General features: G+C 40.2%; 1 protein-coding gene and 1 long non-coding RNA gene across 12 annotated transcripts in view; one reads left to right on the top strand and one right to left on the bottom strand.

Moving 5' to 3' along the window:
• AIG1 (androgen induced 1) overlaps positions 1–19,141 on the bottom strand; it is a 254,569-nt gene that overhangs the window by 108,205 nt on the left and 127,223 nt on the right. The gene's annotated exons all lie outside the window — the stretch shown is intronic.
• LOC115514475 lies at positions 3,791–19,078 on the top strand. 3 transcript variants are annotated; one of them, XR_004343672.1, is made up of 5 exons: positions 3,791–4,139; positions 4,952–5,248; positions 7,901–8,019; positions 11,552–12,334; positions 17,614–19,078. It is a non-coding gene; the product is annotated as an uncharacterized LOC115514475 (long non-coding RNA). The 3 variants fall into 3 exon arrangements; XR_003968988.1 differs by lacking the exons at positions 3,791–4,139; positions 4,952–5,248 and having other exon boundaries at positions 6,020–8,019; XR_003968989.1 differs by lacking the exons at positions 3,791–4,139; positions 4,952–5,248; positions 7,901–8,019 and adding an exon at positions 11,178–11,267.

Below are 19,141 nucleotides of genomic sequence, written 5' to 3'. Positions count from 1 at the left end.
ACAAGGCTGGGCAGAGGTGTGTTTTTGGGGGGCATTTGGTAGTTTACAGAACATCCTCACTGGCGCTCAAGTACCATGGACAGATGCCAGACAGGCACTGGATTTAGCCTCCCAGAAGTACCTCACTCAAAATGCAGATACTTTTTTAAAACTAGAATTGAAATTAAAATTTGAAGAAAAATAATAAACAAATAAATAAACAGATATACTTTTTTTAAGTAAAAAAAAAAAAAAGCCTTTCCTAATGATTTTACTAAGTTGGTAAACTATGGACATGGTAGAGAAAAAACAGCAGTTATTCACATCTTGGTGGTTCCTCAACCACATGAACAAGGTTCATTTCCCCTTCGTCTTTATTATCTCATCAAACCACCACTCATTCCTGAATTTCCTAAAGTAAAATCAGAGCAAAACGAATTAACCAATGTCATGTAATCTGAGTACATGGTTTTAAAATGTAAGAAACTGTAGATTTTAGGGGTGCCTAGGTGGCTCAGTCGGTTGAGCATCCGACTTCAGCTCAGGTCATGGTCTCACAGTTCGTGGGTTCGAGCCCCACATCAGGCTTTGTGCTGACAGCTTGGAGCTTGGACCTGCTTCAAATTCTGTGTCTCCCTCTCTCTCTGTCCCTCCGCTGCTCACGCTCTTTCCCTCTCAAAAATAAATAAACATTAAAAAAATTAAAAAAAGAAACTGTAGATTTTAAAATTTAGTTTTCAAACGTAAGATTTAAGAAATGGCTGCAGTGCCAGGCAGAGCCACCCCTAACGTCCATGCCCTGAGGGGATGATCATCATCAAATCACTTCATGCTTCAACCACTTGTTGGGCTTCGGGGACAAGTGGGTGGGATGGTGCCTGGAGTCGGGCCAGATGTGAGGCTCCATCAATCAACACCTCCCTCTGCTCATGGCCTCCAATCTCATCGGCCTCTCCATATACACTGAAGTTACTCACAGGGGGATTAGCATAGGATGGGAGCTCCCAGAGCATAAGAAAGAGGTAGCATGAACAGCATATTACTTTGAAAGAACACCATTTTACATTTCTATGTTCATTTGCTCTATCCTGAATACATAAAAATTTATCAATATGCTGTCGTTTTGAGTAGAAACCAATGGAACCAAAAGGGAGCTGTGGAGAAAAATGGTGGAAGAGCAGATGGGAAGAAGAAGAAAGGACCCCATAAAATGGCAATCTTGAGAAAAAAATATATCTAGGTGGCTTGTTTCCTGCCACAAAGGGAAAAGCAAAGTAAAGCACTCAATTATAAGCAGGTTATAGTGGTAAAATAATAAACTGACTTAAGACTTTTGTCTTTTTAGACAAGATGCCTAGGAAAAGCACTTTTACCTCAAAGGAAAGCTACATCATCTAGAATTTCAGGGTATGCGTGCACCTTGCCATGAAGGACAGGTGGCCTGTACACATGCATTTTACAATGGAATGATGCCTGTACAAAGTGGGTTGGTGGAGGACAAGGTCTATTTGACCAAAGAGCTCCTCACCAGGAGCTGCTCAGCCTAAGCCGAATGGTGTCCATACCCAACATTTTCTCCGTTGCAAACTGATATTCTTTGTTCCTCTCCCACCGTACCTTTAAAATTTTCATAAAGGCTCCCTGAATGATACAAACTGATAAAACGCTAAAAATTGACAACAGCTGTTCACTAATTGAGTTTATATGAAAGTTTCATTAATCACAGAGAACCACAACAGATTGAGAAACATCGCCAATGTTCTTTGCACTGAGACTCCCCAATCAATCCTTTATACAGTTGTCAGCATAATCTTTCAAGACCTCAAATTTGATCTACATAAAATCTCTCAAAGGCGTCAAAGGCTCCTGAATGCCTTCATGATTAAACTGAGACTCCCTTAACTTGGCATCTAAGGCCTTCGTGGTCTAGTGTCTGACTACATCTCTTTAATCTCCCACCAGTCATTCACATACAGCCTATGCTACAGGCATATCAAAGAACTCAGTTTATTTAGTGTTCCGGACTTTTCCTCTGTCATTTGTGCCTGTGCTGTCAAATACACTAGCCACCAGACACAGATGGCTACTGTTTAGAATACGATTAGTTCAAATTAACCCATGCTACGGGTGTAAATAAACACCAAATTTCAAAGACTTAGCACAAATATCTCACTAATAATTTTAAAATATTGGTTAACTTTTATTATTTTTTAAAATTATGAGTGAATTTTTTTTAAGTTTATTGATTTTGACAGGGGGAAGGTTAGGGGCAGAGAGAGAGGAAGAGAGAAAATCCCAACCAGGCTCTGCTCAGCTCAGAGTCCAGTGCAGGGCTTGAACTCATGAACTGTGAGCCCATGATCTGAGCCAAAATCAACAGTTGGACGCTTAATGGACTGAGGCACCCAGGTGCCCCATAAATACTGGTTACTTTTTAAATGATAATAGGATTTGTTGAATTAAATAAAGTATACTATTACAGTAGATTTCACCTGCTGCTTTGAACTTTTGTTTAATATGGTTCACATTTGTGGTTTACGTGATGTTTCCATCAGGCAGCACTTGTCCACGGTTATGCCCAAGCTCCCTCCGCAAGAGGTCCCTCCTCACTTAATCTACCCAGATAGCTACTCCCCATCCTATTAAGACTCAGCTCAGCATCACATCTCCTGGAGAAGCTTGCCTAGTTGAATTCATGCTCCTCATATCTCCATTATGAAAACATTCACATAACACCTATATTGTAGTCACCTTTTCAGGTGTTAGTCTCTTTAGATTGACTCCTTGAAGGTGAAAATGCTTTCTCCATTATTTCTGCAGAAAGCACTGCCATCCTATGAATGCTTGATTAATTAAATAAAGGTCACTTCAGACTTGAACATCAGTGGAATTCACTCATTTATCCCCTAACACATATTTAATGAGCACTTGCAATGCACTGGGAGAGAAATAAAGATAATATAATGCCTTCTATTTGTACAACTTATCACAGTTTACAAAGTACTAGCATTTCCAGTTCCTTTTTCAAAAACCTTTATCTGGGGCAGGCCACTTATTTATATTCCTTTTTCAGATGAGGAAACTAAGGCCCAAAGAGTTTAAGTGACTTTCCCAAAGTCATGCAACATTAGAACTCAATAATGGGAGGTCTGACAGTTAACTCCATATTCAAGAAGCAACAAATAGTTCTGAGTGGCTGAAATAAAGGATGTTAAGACATAAAGCCAGAGATGTGTTGAAGAGTCAAACTGTGTCCAGTCGGCCAACATTCTTCAAATTTTAGCCAGTTCCTACAATCTTTATGAGCTTTGCCACATCCAAGAGCAGCCTGGACTATTATTTCCTCAGTATTTTTAAAATGGATTCCATATTGACTCACTTACTTTACTTTTCATCCAAAGTAGTAACATCAATGGTTTGATATATATATACTATTACTAAAATACAATAACATGATAGTATACTATTCTTATTAATCTGTAATATATTCCTAACATAATAATTAAGATGGAATATGTTGTATATTATAGTTTTACTTTAATATACATTAAATTAATTAAACAAGGAGGCCATTAGATTGAGTCGGTTCTAATGCCTTATCAGCTTATAGAAGCAAACCAAAACTCAAGTCTATAAATGCTTCAAGATTAAAAAATTGAAACCTGAAGACAAGCAATCATAGACAATTAAAGAGACTTTCCCAAATAAAGCAACTCCTTGAGCTATAGCCAATCAAATAATCTCCTTGATTTGCTTCTGTGTCTTCTCTGCTAAAGTACTGCCCTTAGTTCCTGTTTGTAGAACGCTCCTAACCACTTCTGGTTTGGCGTTGCCCAGTTCAAGTTGACGTTTGCTCACAGAAACTCTTAATATTTTAATATGATTCAGTTTATCTTTCAACATATATATTTTTCTTAATAAATAGTAAAATAAATATATAAGTAGTAAGAACATTCGCCAGTATGCTCATAAAATCATTTTGTCCCCCACTAGGAATATCAATACTATCCACTGGGAAACTGCAATGGACATTAGGAATCCATTAAAGGATTTTAAACTTGGAAGTGACATAATGAGGTTGACATTTTAGACTTCTAGAAGCCAAGCTCCTAATCTGAAAGAAAGGAAGGAAGGTGATGAGATGGCAACTCCAGTCAATAGTAAGTCAAGAGAAGTTAATGTGAACTTGGAACCACATTTTTAATTACCTTTAAGTAAAAGATCATGAAGTGTCATGTGGAGTCTGATGTAATGTCATCTCCTACCTCTGAATGAAGCAGATTGCACATGAAATAGTGTCATATAAACCAGCAAAATACTTTCTTGGCTGTGGTCAAAGATCATGTTTCTGAAAGTCCAAATACCAGAAGCGTCCGAATAATAAAATTATTATAAGAGAATCAAGAAAAAAAAACAATTAAATGGCATTGGCCTGATCATTTTTTGTGGAGGGTGGTTTGTGGAGACAGTGTTATCTGCTGAAATAAGAATGGTAAGTTGGCAATGTCACACTGGCGAAACTCATTTGAGACACATCATCAATAACATGCTACAATCTCCCTGTAATGCAGGAGTTGTAGTTTTAATGATCATCTATATGTTCTGGTGGATTTTAAAGCATTACATTGCAATGTGAAAATGAATATTGCATGATAAAATGTCTCTTTTCCCCCCAATTCTGAGCAAGCTACATTTATTGGTTTGTGAGAGAGCTCCAGAGACAATGGAAGAGAATTGACAACGGGGTTGTGTGAAGGCTTTGCTGGGACTCCTGACTTGGGCAATATTAGCTGTAGAATACTGCTTTCACAGAAGGAGAAGCCAGGAGGCGAAGCTAGGGGAACTCAGTTACACAATGAGCTGATGTCAGCACCACAGTTATAACTTGAGTCTCTTCAGACTAATTCCTTCTTGCAGGCAAAGGTCTTCAAATGTAAGCACAAAAAGTTTTATATGCTTGTTCAAATTGCAGGAAACAGAGCTGCTCTCTTCATAGCGCCTTATCACCAGGTCCAAAGGCACTCCTGGAGCCAAGCCTTCCCTCCGCTGGAGGCACAGGACCCACCGAGGGCCATACTCTGCTTCTTCTGGCTGGGACCATCACAGTTCCTCCTATTGGCCCCCAATCTGGGTTTCTACCATGGTGCTGGTGAGACCCAACACTGCCAAGCACATCTTGGCCAGGCACACTTCAAAGCAATGTCTCATGTGGCCACAAAAGTAACTTTTGCCTTTTCCCAGGAATAAGGATTGAACTCCGAAATTGAAAGTGAGTTGGCGTTTTACAATTGACGTCTTGAAAGTGGAAAGAACACATTTTCAAAAGCTAGCTAGCTCCACACCTACATGAAGAGGCAGAGGAAGGTTACCTTGGTTTCCCTGTTCTCCAGACCACACCCATCACTTTGGTGACAATCATTTCTTTATTGGTTTTAAGCTTCCCTCAGTCCCCTGAGTCCATGTAAGTAAAGGAGGTTCAGGTCCCCACAGGGGCTGCTTAGCTTCTCTTTGCTGCTCCCCAGCTGTTCCCTCCTTCCTGGTGGCCTATGGCTGTGTGATGCTTCTGCCTCTCCATATACTCTCTCAGTCCGGCATCCACGACATTTGCTCCCCCCACCCCCACCAATGCACTAGACATGGAGTAATGTGTCTCCCACACACACAGCACCTGCAGCGGTCATCACTGTACCCAGCCCCACTTAGCTCAGTGCCTAGCATACAGCAGGCAGTGAGTAAGCATTTATTGACAGGCTGACCAACTGGCTATAGGTAAGATTCTTGCCTTCTGGGACAACCTCCCTACCGCTGAGAAGTCTATTATCTTTGCTCAAGAGTTGTAACTCAGTGACAGAAATTCAGACAGTTAATTATCTTCCTTTAGGCTAGGTTATTTATGGAAATAGGATGCTTGGTGGCTTGCCCTGACATCCCAAGTTCCTTGAGAACTTGTGAAATAACTGCCCTTCTGTAATTCCATTAATTTTTTAATGGTCACCTAAGTTAAGTAGTTTCTACATAATTTTCATATGCAAATTCTGAGGCCTAAGTGTTTCAAATTCAATGAAAGTTAACGGTGTATATTTTCATTTTTGAAAACTCACACTGAGATAAAAGTCTTAGATAAAAATATTCACAGCAGTTGGCAGAATTATTTGAGCAATTATTTAATGTAAAGGAAATGATCTCTTGAATTAAAAAGTTACAGAGAACGAGCTTGAGAACTGTCATTTTAAGGCAAGATTGCACAGGTGTGACTTTTTTCACTGTCCCAGAGCACATTTGTAAGTCAAACAAGTGCATAAATACCAAAACAGAAGTCAGAAAATTATGACTGAGTTCCTCTGTTACCACCATTCCAAACGATCTCTTTGCAAACAAGGAGCTTTCTCTTAAAAACATTCTGAGCACTTTAACCACAGATGTTCTCTTAAAAGAATCTGTATGTCTCATTGACTATAAAACAGTGACACACACAAATATACCAAAAGAGATAGGAGAGCCACATTACCCTAGAATACACACAAATTGCAACTCAAATAGGGACAGAAGCAAGGAAAAAGCAAGACAAATTTGTTGCACACATTTTGGAGTTTGGAGAGAGGCAGTCAAGACAGTGGACTGTAAGTATTTTCTGGATGTCTGATTTTCACTGTAGGCATGTGTCAAATTTGCTTCTTTGACCAACAATTTTTTAAAAACAATTGTTAAATTATCTTGTCCTTTTGGGCAAATCAGGCTAATCGCATCAATGTGAAGATTCAGGGGAAAGTTATGTATAGTTTTAGAAATTTACTATCACTGACTTGATGGTTTAATCTCCTACTTCTGCAAAGAAGCAAAATAGATGAGAATCATTGCCATATATGTTTGGGAACTTATGGCTGATTGAGGAAGCCATGACAGTATTTAGTTATTGGCAGGGCAAGAGTGACTTTCATTCAGTCATTTATTCATTCAATAAACACTTACTGAGCTCCTCTTATGTGCGAAGTATCTGAGGCAGAAGCATAAAGCAGGTGTATGTCCTCCTTGCGGGATGTGTGAAACATAAACCTGATTATAATACACAACAGAGAACATCCTGTGCTGTAGGATATGCAAGCAACATTGTTAGTAGATTCAAGGGGCAAAGGGAGAGCTTCTCCCCCGGGAAGATTGGGGAGGGCTTTGTGGAAGATGTCACATGTCAGCATGAAAGAAAAGTGGATTTCAACAGTGGAGACAGAAAAGAAGGATGCAACAGTTGAGCGAGAGCGTATAAGCAAAGGCACAAGGGAAGACATGGCAGTGAGGAAATCGTGGAGTTTGTTAAGAACTTGCTATAGATAAAGGGCAACGCTTGGAATTAAATCTGGAAAAATAGATTGAACCCCAAAAAGAAGACTTTAAATGCCAAGCTAGAGAGTTCGAACTTTATTAAGTGGGCAATGGGAAGTCATTAAAGGGTCTTGAGGCAGAGAATGGTTTAAGAGATGTAGTTTCGGAAGATTAACTGACATGAGCCCACAGGATATATTAGAGGGGAGAAATGGAAGGCGAGGAGCTCAACCAAGAGAACATTACTATCCTCCAAGTGACAGGGATTGAGGACAGCTTTGGGGACAGGAGGAATGAAAAAAAAAGGTAGATTCAAAAAACACTGAAGGCAAACATTGGAATGGCAAGAAGAAAGGCAAAGGGAACTAGTATTTATTGAGGACATACTACCTGTTACTCAGAACACTAGATATATAGGATAAACAAACGTCCTTTTCTTGCCACAATCTGTTTATGCCTTCTTTTCTTTTTTTTCTTCTCTTTTGTTTTCTTTGATCATGAGATAATTATTAACAATGGCTCCTTTCATTCTCCATGTGTTCTGGTTCGGACAATGTGGTACACAATCCTGTTTTTATATACTTTTCATCTTTGCTTCCTCCAGTTTGCCATCTTCCACTGTGCACCTGAAGACGCTGAACATCTGAGGAGTCGCCTCATGGCATGTGGCCAGTAGGTGGAAGAGCCTGGATTTGAATCCAGATCTATAGAGTTCCAAAACGGGTGTGATTTCTACTATATCTGCTCTCCTGTCCCCAAATTAAGGCAGATGATAGAGGGCAGAGAGGGGGACATTCATTATCAGAAAAGGAATGTCAGAGAGAATCAGGTTAGGGTACATGTTGACAGGTTCTGGTTTGCATGTGTGATCTCTTGTAAGGTCTCTAAGGTGCTGGAAAGATATAGAAGTAGCTGGAATACTGGCTGGAACCTGGGAGTGAAATCACTGTAGTTACAGGTTTGTGAGCCTTCCAAATCAACAGATGGGGGACGCTGGGGCTGAATGACGTGGCCAAGCTTGAGACTGCAGGACAAAGGTCACAGCTCAGATGCCTGCAGTGGCTGGGCAGGTCACACACATGAGTGGGCAGGTGTGAGACATTTTGGAGTGGTATGAGGAGGTGTTTGTGGGGATTATCTTCATTCCTCTCAGAAATTATTTGCAATTTTGGACAGACACAATATAGTCATTTAAATGGTAGTCTATTTCTTAATTAAAGCTGGCAACTAGAGTAATTTCCTGTATTTAAAAAAATCACAGTTCATTGGGGTGGCTGGGTGGCTCAGTTGGTTAAATGTCCGACTCTTAATTTTGGCTCAGGTCATGATCCCAGAATATGGGATCAAACCCCGTTTCAGGCTCTGTGCTGATTGTGGAGCCTGCGTGTGATTCTCTCTCTCCCCCTCTCTCTGCTTCTCTCTCTTTCAAAAAAAATAAATACACTTAAAAAAATTAAAAAATCGCAATTTATTTATAAAAATAGTTATTTTGTTAATGATAAGACTAATTAACATAACAAAATTATAAATTATAAGCATTCAATTTTTGTCTCCTTATTTTCCCCTAGGAGAGATCTCAAGTGAAAATTTTTTAAAAGTACAATTAGTTCTGATCAGAATCACCAGCTATGTGCAAGTATGTTAAAACAAATTGCAGTGCATTTTTACTGTCCTAAACAATGGCCAAATAACTCAGACACCATTGCCATGAGCACGTAGGTGAGGGCGGGATTAGGGGGCAGGGTAGAGGAAGCTGGGGGATGGAGGGGGACAGCATTTCAAAAAACAATATGCTCAAGTTTCAAACTTACATACCAACTTATTTATGTTAGAAAAAAATTATTTATGAGAAAAAGCTACTAGTCTTGCCATTGTTTCACACTTTCCATTCAAAGGTAAGAAGTGCCTGTAGCCTTCATGGGCCTACATGGACTTCTTTACTGGAGGACTCATTACAACACAGATTGCCGGGCCACCTCTCAGGATGTTCTGATTCCATCGTTCTGGGATCGGTTGTGAGAGTTTGTATATTTAAGCAGTTCCCTAGCAATGGTGATGCTCCTGGTCCGGGGACCACACTTTGAGAACCTGTGTTCTGCACACCAGTGGGCATGCTAGACAGGGGCTGGCTGGCTTCTGTCTGTTTCAGAATTACCGTGGAGCATAAACATCCACTAAGGCCCTGTTTCTCATGGCACTCTGGAAAATGATTCAACGACATGGCTTGGAAAAGAGGTCCAACTTTTTGCCTCATTGTCTGTGTTCTGAATCCAACCTAGTTTAATATTTTGGAAAATGTTACCCTTTTCTGTACCGAGCAAAGTAAATATTTTGTCAGTTGTTAAGGATGAGCTGCAGAGTAAGACCTAAAGATGTATCCAAATTCAGCAGGAAAGCTTGGAGCTGCTTTGGAACTTTTTCCAGATTGTGATTTGTAATGTATTTCAGAAGCCAGCAGAAATACCAACCACTCGATCTATTAAGAAAAGGCTGAATGAACCTTTTCACAGCACTTTTTTTTTTCCACACCAACTCTCATTACGCTTGGCAAAGAAAAGAGAAAGAAGTGAAAAAAATGCTTTTCTGTCCATAGGATTTCATCTGAGCATTGTTCTCACATAAAGAACTTAGTAGCAGAGAGTTTTAGAATCGGAAGATCTTGAACAATTCCTTTGTGACAATTAAAACAACTAAGGCTCAAGGAAGGTAAGTCATTTGCCCGAGGACCGGACAGTGGCAGAGCTGGAGCTGGAGTTAAGCTCAAAAGCTCTTGGCTCCTGGGTCAGCACTTTTCTTACCATGACACGCCACCTTCCATGCAGCAGAATCCTATGAGACCCATTTGAAAAACAAACAAAAAACAAATCCTACCAGTAGTGTATTTCATGCTGTGCTTTCCCCCCTAAGTCACTCGGGTATGGTTGGCTTTGCATAACGGCGACAGTGCTGGGGAGCAGACAGGAGAGGTCCTGGAGGGCGCTTTTCTCATCTTCCTTGCTAGGCATTTCCCGAATCATTTTCCATTATAGTGATTTGGGATTTTAACGTGATGGGTGGGTGGAGATAGTACAGACACAAACCTCATGGTAAGAAAGATAAGCCCCACATTTTGACAAAGACATATGTGGGGAGGACTTAGAAGGGCAAAGGGTCTTAGAGATCATTAGGTTCACACGTCTCATGTACGGATGAGGAAACTGAGGGTCTTAGGAGCCCAGGAACTTGCTGGGTGTTCAATCTATTCAGTGGCAGAGCTCATGCCTGACCACGGGTCTCTTGTCCTGTAGCATGTTACCACTTGGACCTTATCATCCTGTCTACTGTACTATGGTATGTTGATTTAAGCCAGAAAAATGCATGCTCCACTGTGAGTCTAGATCCAACAATACTGAATCTATTCAGCTTTCAGAAAGAAATATGACAAGGGTGCCTGGGTGGCTCAGTTGGTTGAGCATCTGACTTTGTTTCAGGTCACGATCTCATGTTCGTGGGTTCGAGCCCCACATCGGGCTCTGTGTTGACACCTCAGAGTCTGGAGCCTGTTTCAGATTCTGTGTCTCCCTCTCTTTGCCCCTCCCCTGCACATGCTCTGTCTCTCTTGGTCTCTCAAAAATAAATAAATAAATAATAAATAGATAGATAGATAAATAAATGTTAGATAAATACATAAAATGTTAAATAAATAGATAAATAAATAAATGTTAAAAAAATTATAAAGAAAGAAATATGGTAATAATGATAGCTAACATTTCTTTTTTTGTGTTTTTTTTTTAATTTTATTTTTGAGACAAAGTGCGAGTGGGGGAGGGGCAGAGAAGGAGACACAGAATCTGAAGCAGGCTCCAGGCTCTGAGCTGTCAGCACAGAGCCTGATGCGGGGCTCAAACCCATGAACTGTGAGGTCATGACCTGAGCTGAAGTTGGATGCTTAACTGACTGAACCACCCAGGAACCTCAACAGCTAACATTTCGTGAGTGCTAACTCTATGCTAGGCATTGTTCTAAGCTCTTTCCATGGACTATGCATTTAATCCATCATATCACTGAGGAAGATAGAATACTGTAAGGCAGGATGTGGAAATTAAAGATGAAATTAAGTAATGAATGTGAAGCACTCATGAGGCCTGTGCTATTTTCCCAGGACATGTTATTGTCTGTTAAATGTGATAATATAAGTAAAGGGTTTAAAACAGCTCTTGGCTCACAGAGCTTACTACATACTAGCTGTTATTATCACATTTTTCTGTTTCTTCAGGTGGAACAGACCAAAGCAACTGGATCTAGATAAAAGTTATGAGCCATGTTAGATTCAAACACAGGTAATATCCTTGGGAACCAGCTGCCACCAGCAGAGACCACAGAGACCACAGTGGAACTTGGATGAAAATGCACTCAAAGGCCAAAGGCTAAAGCCAGAGACCACAAAAGAACTGAATTAAACAAGTTTTTACTGGGCCTTGGTTTCAAGGAGCTCAGAGGGTTTACCAGACTTCTTGTCGGCCTTCATCACACCCAAGTTAGAGGCGAGAGTGAATATTGTACGAAGATGGCTTTCATATGAAGGCAGTCTGCAAAAGCAAAACTGATCACTCAAAGCCAGTGGGTGAGGACCCAATTTCCTTAACAAGAATGCACGGATCTACTGGTGAAGGAAAAGAATATCACCATTAATTAAGATGAAACAACAACACTACTACTCATTAAAGTACCCAAGGCAGGTAAACTGCCTTGTAAATTGACCACTTGGGAATGTTTGGCTTACCAGGTACTTGCACACTGGCAAGAAAGTCAGGAAATCCAGACAGAGTCCACCCTACTGCTGCTCACCTCCTCTCCTATCTGGCAGCCAGGAAGGATTTGTTCTGTTTTGTTACAGAGGGATAAACTAGGATCAGTGAGTGGAAGACTCATGAAGGTAGATTTTTGGCTCGAGAGAACACTTTTCAAAAATTAGATGACCCAATGATGAATGTGCTGCTAGCTAAGGTGATGCGTGCTCTGTAGGTGATCAAGGAGAAGCCCCAGGAACACACATTCGGTATGCAATTATGGGTATCATAATTTTCATTATTATTGTAATCATTATCTTATTAGCATTCCACCAGGCAGATATGGGCATTGATTGGTGTTGAAAATGGTTCCACCACAGGGGTGCCTGGGTGGCTCAGTCGGTTAAGCAGCCGACTTCGGCTCAGGTCATGATCTCACGGTCTGTGAGTTCGGGCCCCGCGTCGGGCTCTGTGCTGACAGCTCAGAGCCTGGAGCCTGTTTTCAGATTCTGTGTCTCCCTCTCTCTGCCCCTCCCCCGTTCATGCTCTGTGTCTCTCTGTCTCAAAAATAAATAAACGTTAAAAATTAAAAAAAAAAAAAAAAAAAAAAAAAAAAGAAAATGGTTCCACCAAGATAGGCCAGTTGATTTCAGGTCAAACTTGACTTTGAATGAAGGTTCTATCATTTACCAGTTATATGATTTACAGCTGGTAATTAAACCTCTCTAAGCCTCAGTTTCCTCATCTGTGCAACAGAGATTACAATAAGTACCTCTCTTGTTCATTTATTCATTCACCCGATACTTACAAGGCATCTACTGTGGGCAAGGCACTTTTCTCGGTGTTGAGGATTTGGTGATGAACAAGATAGACAACATCTTTATTCTCCATGGGGTCCACATTTCAGAGTATGTGGAGAGAGTCAGAAACTATACAAGTAAAAATAAATATAACAAACTAATAAGCTGATTAAATACTTATGCAGGTAGTAATAAATGTTGTGAATCAAACAAGATACGATGTCCAGGATATCTTTAGTTAAGATGGCCAAAGAAGACTTCTCTTAGAATGTGACATATACATTGGAACCTAAAATAAGAGAAGGGGCCCTATGACCTGAGCTGGACTACTGTGTTTGGAGTGGGGGTGGGGTGAGTAGTTTCAGACGAAGTTGATGGAGAGGATTAAAGGAGGTAATATAGGATGATCTGCCTTACAGTTCACGGTGCACAGAAAGCACTTGTGTTATTCCTACTAAAAAAATTTCATGACACATCGATGCGCTTGTGTAGACGGCAGACAGAGGCATCACTTCTCTATTCCTGGATATTCCCAAATGCCCGGGTCTCACCACCCTGCTAACACCCAATCCAATCCTAGCATGATCTGAATTTTAACCACTGGAGAGTACAGCATTTCAGAGCTAGAGGAGAACTTGGTCGTTCTAAACATGAATTAAGACATCATGATAATGGGTAATCTGAGGGTTCCTTGGAGCAGCCTCTGAAGCCCTGAGAAACAGAAGACTGGGGGGTTAAGAGGATGGGACCCTAGGCCTCCTGCTATTACTTCAACCAGAAGAATTCTACAAGTGTCTGTTTTATTTTTTATTTTTCACTTGAAAACTGAGTTGTTTTGCTAAAGACAACCCTAAAGCTTGAAAGTCCAGTTTTGTGGGTAAGGAAATTGAGCCTCAAAGAAGTTAAATGACACACTGAAGGTCATTTAGCTGATAATTGGCCAAGTGGAACTAGGACCCATCTCCTGACCTCTGATTTAATAATTTCTCCCTATGTTTTGTTAAATAAAACACATACACCCCCCCTGTATAGGTATGGAATTTGTTTCTGTGCAACTTTGTGCTAACCAATTACCTTTAGTACAAATGTATATCTGAGTTCTGATGCTTTGGAAGATATCACTTCTATTTAATTAATTTTGAAACAACAAATACAGATCCTGTTTTCAGTGTCTTGCAGTTCACAGAGGTTTCCTCAGAAAGAAAAGATGTTTCAGTTAGAGTCTAGGAGTAAAATGTGAGGGAATAGGATTAAGGCAGAAATTTCTGAAAAAAAAAAAAAAAAGTTTTAGAAGTTGAATTAGTCTTTCTTTCCTCCCCTAAGGGAAAACTAAAGCTAAAAATTGGTGAACTACACCAATTGGTGTATTTTGCTAGAAAAAACAGGTGTAGTTTACTAGAATAAACTATGGAGTTGGGGGTCAGAAACTGGCAGAGGTTTAGGAAAAGAGCAAAAGATATGATTTGCACGATGCTAAGAATGAACAAGGATACCCAATTCTAGGAATCACTACCTTTGATAGTGGCAACTGTTTTTGTTCTGTTTAGACTCAATTTCTCGTGGAGAAGTGGGGGCCACATGGCTACTCCATGAGAAGCAGGTTTGGAAGAAGAGAGAAATCTGCAAATATTTGTGAAGACATATGTCAAACACCTGCTTCAGGGACAAGAAGTTGGGCAGGAGGGTTTGATCAAATGGAGGCAAATTTCCTAGTTGGAAAGGTATAGTAACAATGGGCAGCCTTTGGTACTTTATTCTGTTTTTGACCATCCAAGCACTACTGCCTCGTAGGACGAGGTAATTTCAAGTGTTTCCTGGATTAGCTGATAGCAGTTAAGAATAAGTTGTCTCCCTTTTGGTCAATTAATGCCAGCAACTAAAGCAAAGGGACAGGAGCATTTTCACTAGGTTGCAAATCTTCCGAGCTCAAGGGACTCTCAGAAGAAGGCTAATAGTTTTCTCTTCAACTGAGAGTAAAGCTGTTCCAAAAACTCCTACAACTAAATGGAAAATAAAAAGACCCAAATGAGGCCAATACTTGCAGTAAGTATAAATGACTATCTTTGCTCTAGATAAACTTCATTCAAATTGCTAACGCAAAGTAAGCAAATTCACAAATGAGAAAATGCAATTAGTAAATACACAAATGAGGAAACATTCACACTAAAATCACAATGAGATGCTGTACCCCCTCCCATTGCATGAGAGCTGACAAGGGGGCAGTGAGGTTGGTGACCTCATGCATTGCCGGAGAGCAGCGTAAATCGATACAGCCCTTCCAGAAAGAAAGCAATTTGGCAACACATATTGAGCTATAAACACGGTCATACCACATGACCAGTGATCCCACTTGTCAGACTCTATCTTAAATAAAAATATGTGAAAAGCTATAACCATAAAGATGTTGGAAGAATGTTTAAAATATTACAAAGTTAGAATGGGCAAGGAATTTCAATTCAATTCAGCGAATGGTAATTGAATATCCACCAGTAGCTGGGTATAATAAAGGAGAGTTTCTTTCCTCAATAATTAATAATCACAGCTTAATGCCTGTACTCTTTTCAGTATTAGGCACCCTTTGGAAAGAAGGTTATGGAGACACGAAGAGATTAAAATTTGTGCAATATATTAAGTTTAAGAAGCACAAACATTATATTTATCATAATGTTCAGAGGGAAAAAAGAAAATGAAAAAGCCCTGAAGGAAATAAACCAAAATGGTACCAATGACAGAATCATGGGTCATGTTTTCTTTATCTTAATTTTTCTCTAATGTTGGTTATATTACCTTTAAAATAAAGAACAATAATAACATGGAGTAGAGAAACAGAGAAAAATAAAGCAGTGATTGAATAAAGAAGATCAATGAGGAAAGTCCCAAGTACACTTAAGAATTTTTATTCATTTAAAAATTGCTTTTAATTGTATATCTGTAGTAATTGATTAGCACTAAGGACTTGTCAATTTAATAAACTGTTTTATTTTAGTAGAAAAATTGTGAGGGTTCTAAAACAGAGATTTATTGAACCTCACTCGTGGAGACCTTCAGAATCTCACATAAATTACTTGGAAGCAGGAATTTAGGAAATGCTGCTATCTAAAAATGATAGGCAAAAATTTACTGCAAAGGTTTGGGCTTGAAGAACAGAGAAGATTCTGGGGTCCCAAAAGTGGCTCTTCCTGGCACGGACCTTCCTGCAGGTAATGGAGCAGAATAACCTCTTCAGCAAGGAGGAGAAGCCTCACCGAAGGGCAAGGGAGGCCCTTAGCGGCAGGGATTTCTAGGTATTCTGAGTCCCCCAAATTAACTGCTCCAATTCCCTGGGCCCTGCTCTTCCCAGGACACTGGAAGATACTGTGTGTTCAGCTAACATTATGGTTTAAAATCCCATGGGATTAAACTTTGTGGGATTTAATTTTTTACTAAAATACCTCTGTTTGGAGGCCACATACATAAAGGACTTTTTTTTTTTTTTTTTTTTTTTTTTTTTTTACATGACCATTGAAGGTTCTTGGATTTTTCTTGTACCTTGATCCAAGCAGGTGTGGTTTGGAGCTCCTCATTCTACATCTCACCTTAGGGGCCTCGGATCTCTCATATCTTTTCCCGTCTTCCATGGCAGTGGTAATCCAAAACCTTTCCTTCCCTCCATGAGTGGTTGATGCAAGGTGAGCACAGATGCATTTAATTAAGTCATTGACCACTGGGTGCCATGAGCTGTTGGAATCACATTCTGGATATCAAATAGGACTTTGCAATCTACCTAATCTAGGTTAGAGAATCAATTCCCAATTTCTTCATATTTCCTGGAGAGTCTGTTTCCTGAAACCCACTCCTAGGATCAATTTCCATATCAACCATAGTTCTTGATTGCAGGCAATTGAAACTGATCTGATTATAATTAACCTGACAACTCCACCCCCACCCCACCCCTAATTTTTGAAAGGGTACTGGGGGCTCATAGAACTAAACAGAGTCTGAAGGATCAGGTTCATAAAGTGCCAGGAACAGGAGCTCTGAAAGTGTTGGTTGATCTTACAAGCTGGTTCCAGTTCTATGTTAGAGAGAAATTACGAAAAGTAGTAAAAGGCGTAAAAAGATCTTATTTATATATGTGTAGTATGTGTAATGAAAATATCCGCCATTGCAATAAAAAAATTTTTTTTATGTTTATTCATTTTTGAGAGAGAGAGAGAGAGAGAGTGTGAGCAGGGGAGGGGCAGAGAGAGAGGGAGACACAGAATCTGAAGCAGGCCCCAGGTTCTGAGCTGTCAGCACAGAACCGGATGCGGGGCTTGAACTCACAAACCGTGAGGTCATGACTTGAGCCGAAGTTGGATGCTTAATCAACTGAGCCACCTAGATGCCCCTTCCACCACTGACTTTTAATTGTGATTTTACCACTAACTAGTTGTATAACCTTGCATTTTGCATTCTGAGCCTTAATAACACCCTATGTAAAAAGAACCAGTTTAGAGCCTGTTTAAACTATGGCTTCCTTCTAGCTTTCATATTCCTTGAGTCTATACCAACAGCAAGGACCTGTCTGAGACCTCTTCTCTCCTGCGCCGGTGCCCCTGGGAAGAACACAGCTAGGGAAGCACAGACCACTTCTGTTAAAACCCCAATGCAGCCACGGAATCCTTCTCAACACAGAGCTCCAGACAGCTACTAGCCATCGGCTGGAATCTGCACGGAATGGGAAATCAATTTGCCATTCTCTCTCTGTACTTGTTCTGTTTTCACAGGATGAGCTAAACCAGAAGAGCCAAGACATCCAAAGAGCATCAGGAAAAGTCTTTGCTGAAAAGAATCTTCAAGACCAGCTTGTGCCCTGCTGCTAAACATCAGTTCAGCTTGTAAAATCTCCCTGGTAACACCGTACAATAAGGTACCATCCAGTCAGCCTGGAAGTTTCATCATATAACTCAAACACGCTTCAGGGGCTCTCAGTATGGTGTCCTTCACTCCATTCTTAAAGGCCTTGTTTTTTGTCCTCCATTCTCCTCGTCCACACACCTGACGACTGTCCCATTTATATTCTGCTGGAACCCTCCAAACTAAACATAATGGAACTGAGGGAAACCTAGAAAAGCCCTGGATCCGATTCACTTGGTCTCCATAATCAAAAGAGTCTGGAAACAGAAATGTCAGGACTTTGTAAATTTCAATCAGGACAAAGTAGGGGAGAAGCAGTCTACTGAAAGAAAAACTATTTTCAAAAATGAAACAGAGTCTTGACGATTCTCCCAACTTAGAAGGCTCATCTCACCAAATACGATGCATTGGTCAGGGTTAGTTTTGGCTACAGATACCACAAAGACTCGACGTCACGGTGCCTTGGAGCAGGGAATAACAGGTGCCAGCCCATGGACTCAATCCAGCCTGCTGCCTATTTTGGTATATTGAAATTTTATTTGAACACAGTCACTCCTGTGTGTATGTGTTGTCTGTGGCTGCCTCTGTAATCCACCAGTAGAGCTGCACAGTTGTGACAGAGATCTATGTGGCCTCCAGAGCCTAAAAGGTTTATTAGCTGGCTCTTTACTAAACAAGTTTGTAACTTGTTGGTTTGTAACTTATAAGTTTGTAAGTTGTTAACTGCTGCCTTAGAGTATCAATGTAGTTCCCTCTCATAAGTAAGTCCAGAGGCCAGCAACACAGGAGTTAATAGCGTCATCAGGGAAAGGACTCCCTCTGTCTTTCTGCTTTGACATCCTAGCACATGGCTTTCCTCATCAAGATGACCCCATGGTTTCATGGTCCAGAATGGCTTCTGAGACTCTTATTACCATTTCTAAAAAGCAAGCTAGAAGAAAGAGGAAAAGCAGAAGAATAAAGGCTGGAGAGGGGGGGATTGCCTTCCTGATGAGCCCTGATTAAGTAGCTTTCCTGAAGTCCTGCAAAAACACTTCCATTTACATTTTATTTGCCAGAACTTATCCATTTGCCATATCTAGCTTCAAAGCAGACTGGGAAATAAAGATTAAAAAAAAATTGGTAACCATGTGCCCCACTCAAAATAAGTGTATTACTTTGGAGAAAAGAAACAATGTATGCTGAGTTAGCAGGTAGCAGTCTTGGCTACCAAAGAGTATTTAGTGAAATCATGCATAGCAGATTTACTGATAACTGATACCTTGTTTCATTTGGGGATGGAAGTTTCTGAAGAATGCAGAATTTGTATTCTGGCATTACAAATTATACTTCTTTTGTCTTGTGTCTTAATCATTTGGTATGCGTACGTCTTATGTTTAATCACTTGGTACGTCAATT

Source organism: Lynx canadensis, chromosome B2 (genome assembly GCF_007474595.2).
Source record: "Lynx canadensis isolate LIC74 chromosome B2, mLynCan4.pri.v2, whole genome shotgun sequence".
NCBI classification, from domain to species: Eukaryota; Metazoa; Chordata; class Mammalia; order Carnivora; family Felidae; genus Lynx; species Lynx canadensis.
This window is presented reverse-complemented; position numbering and strand designations above follow the sequence as displayed.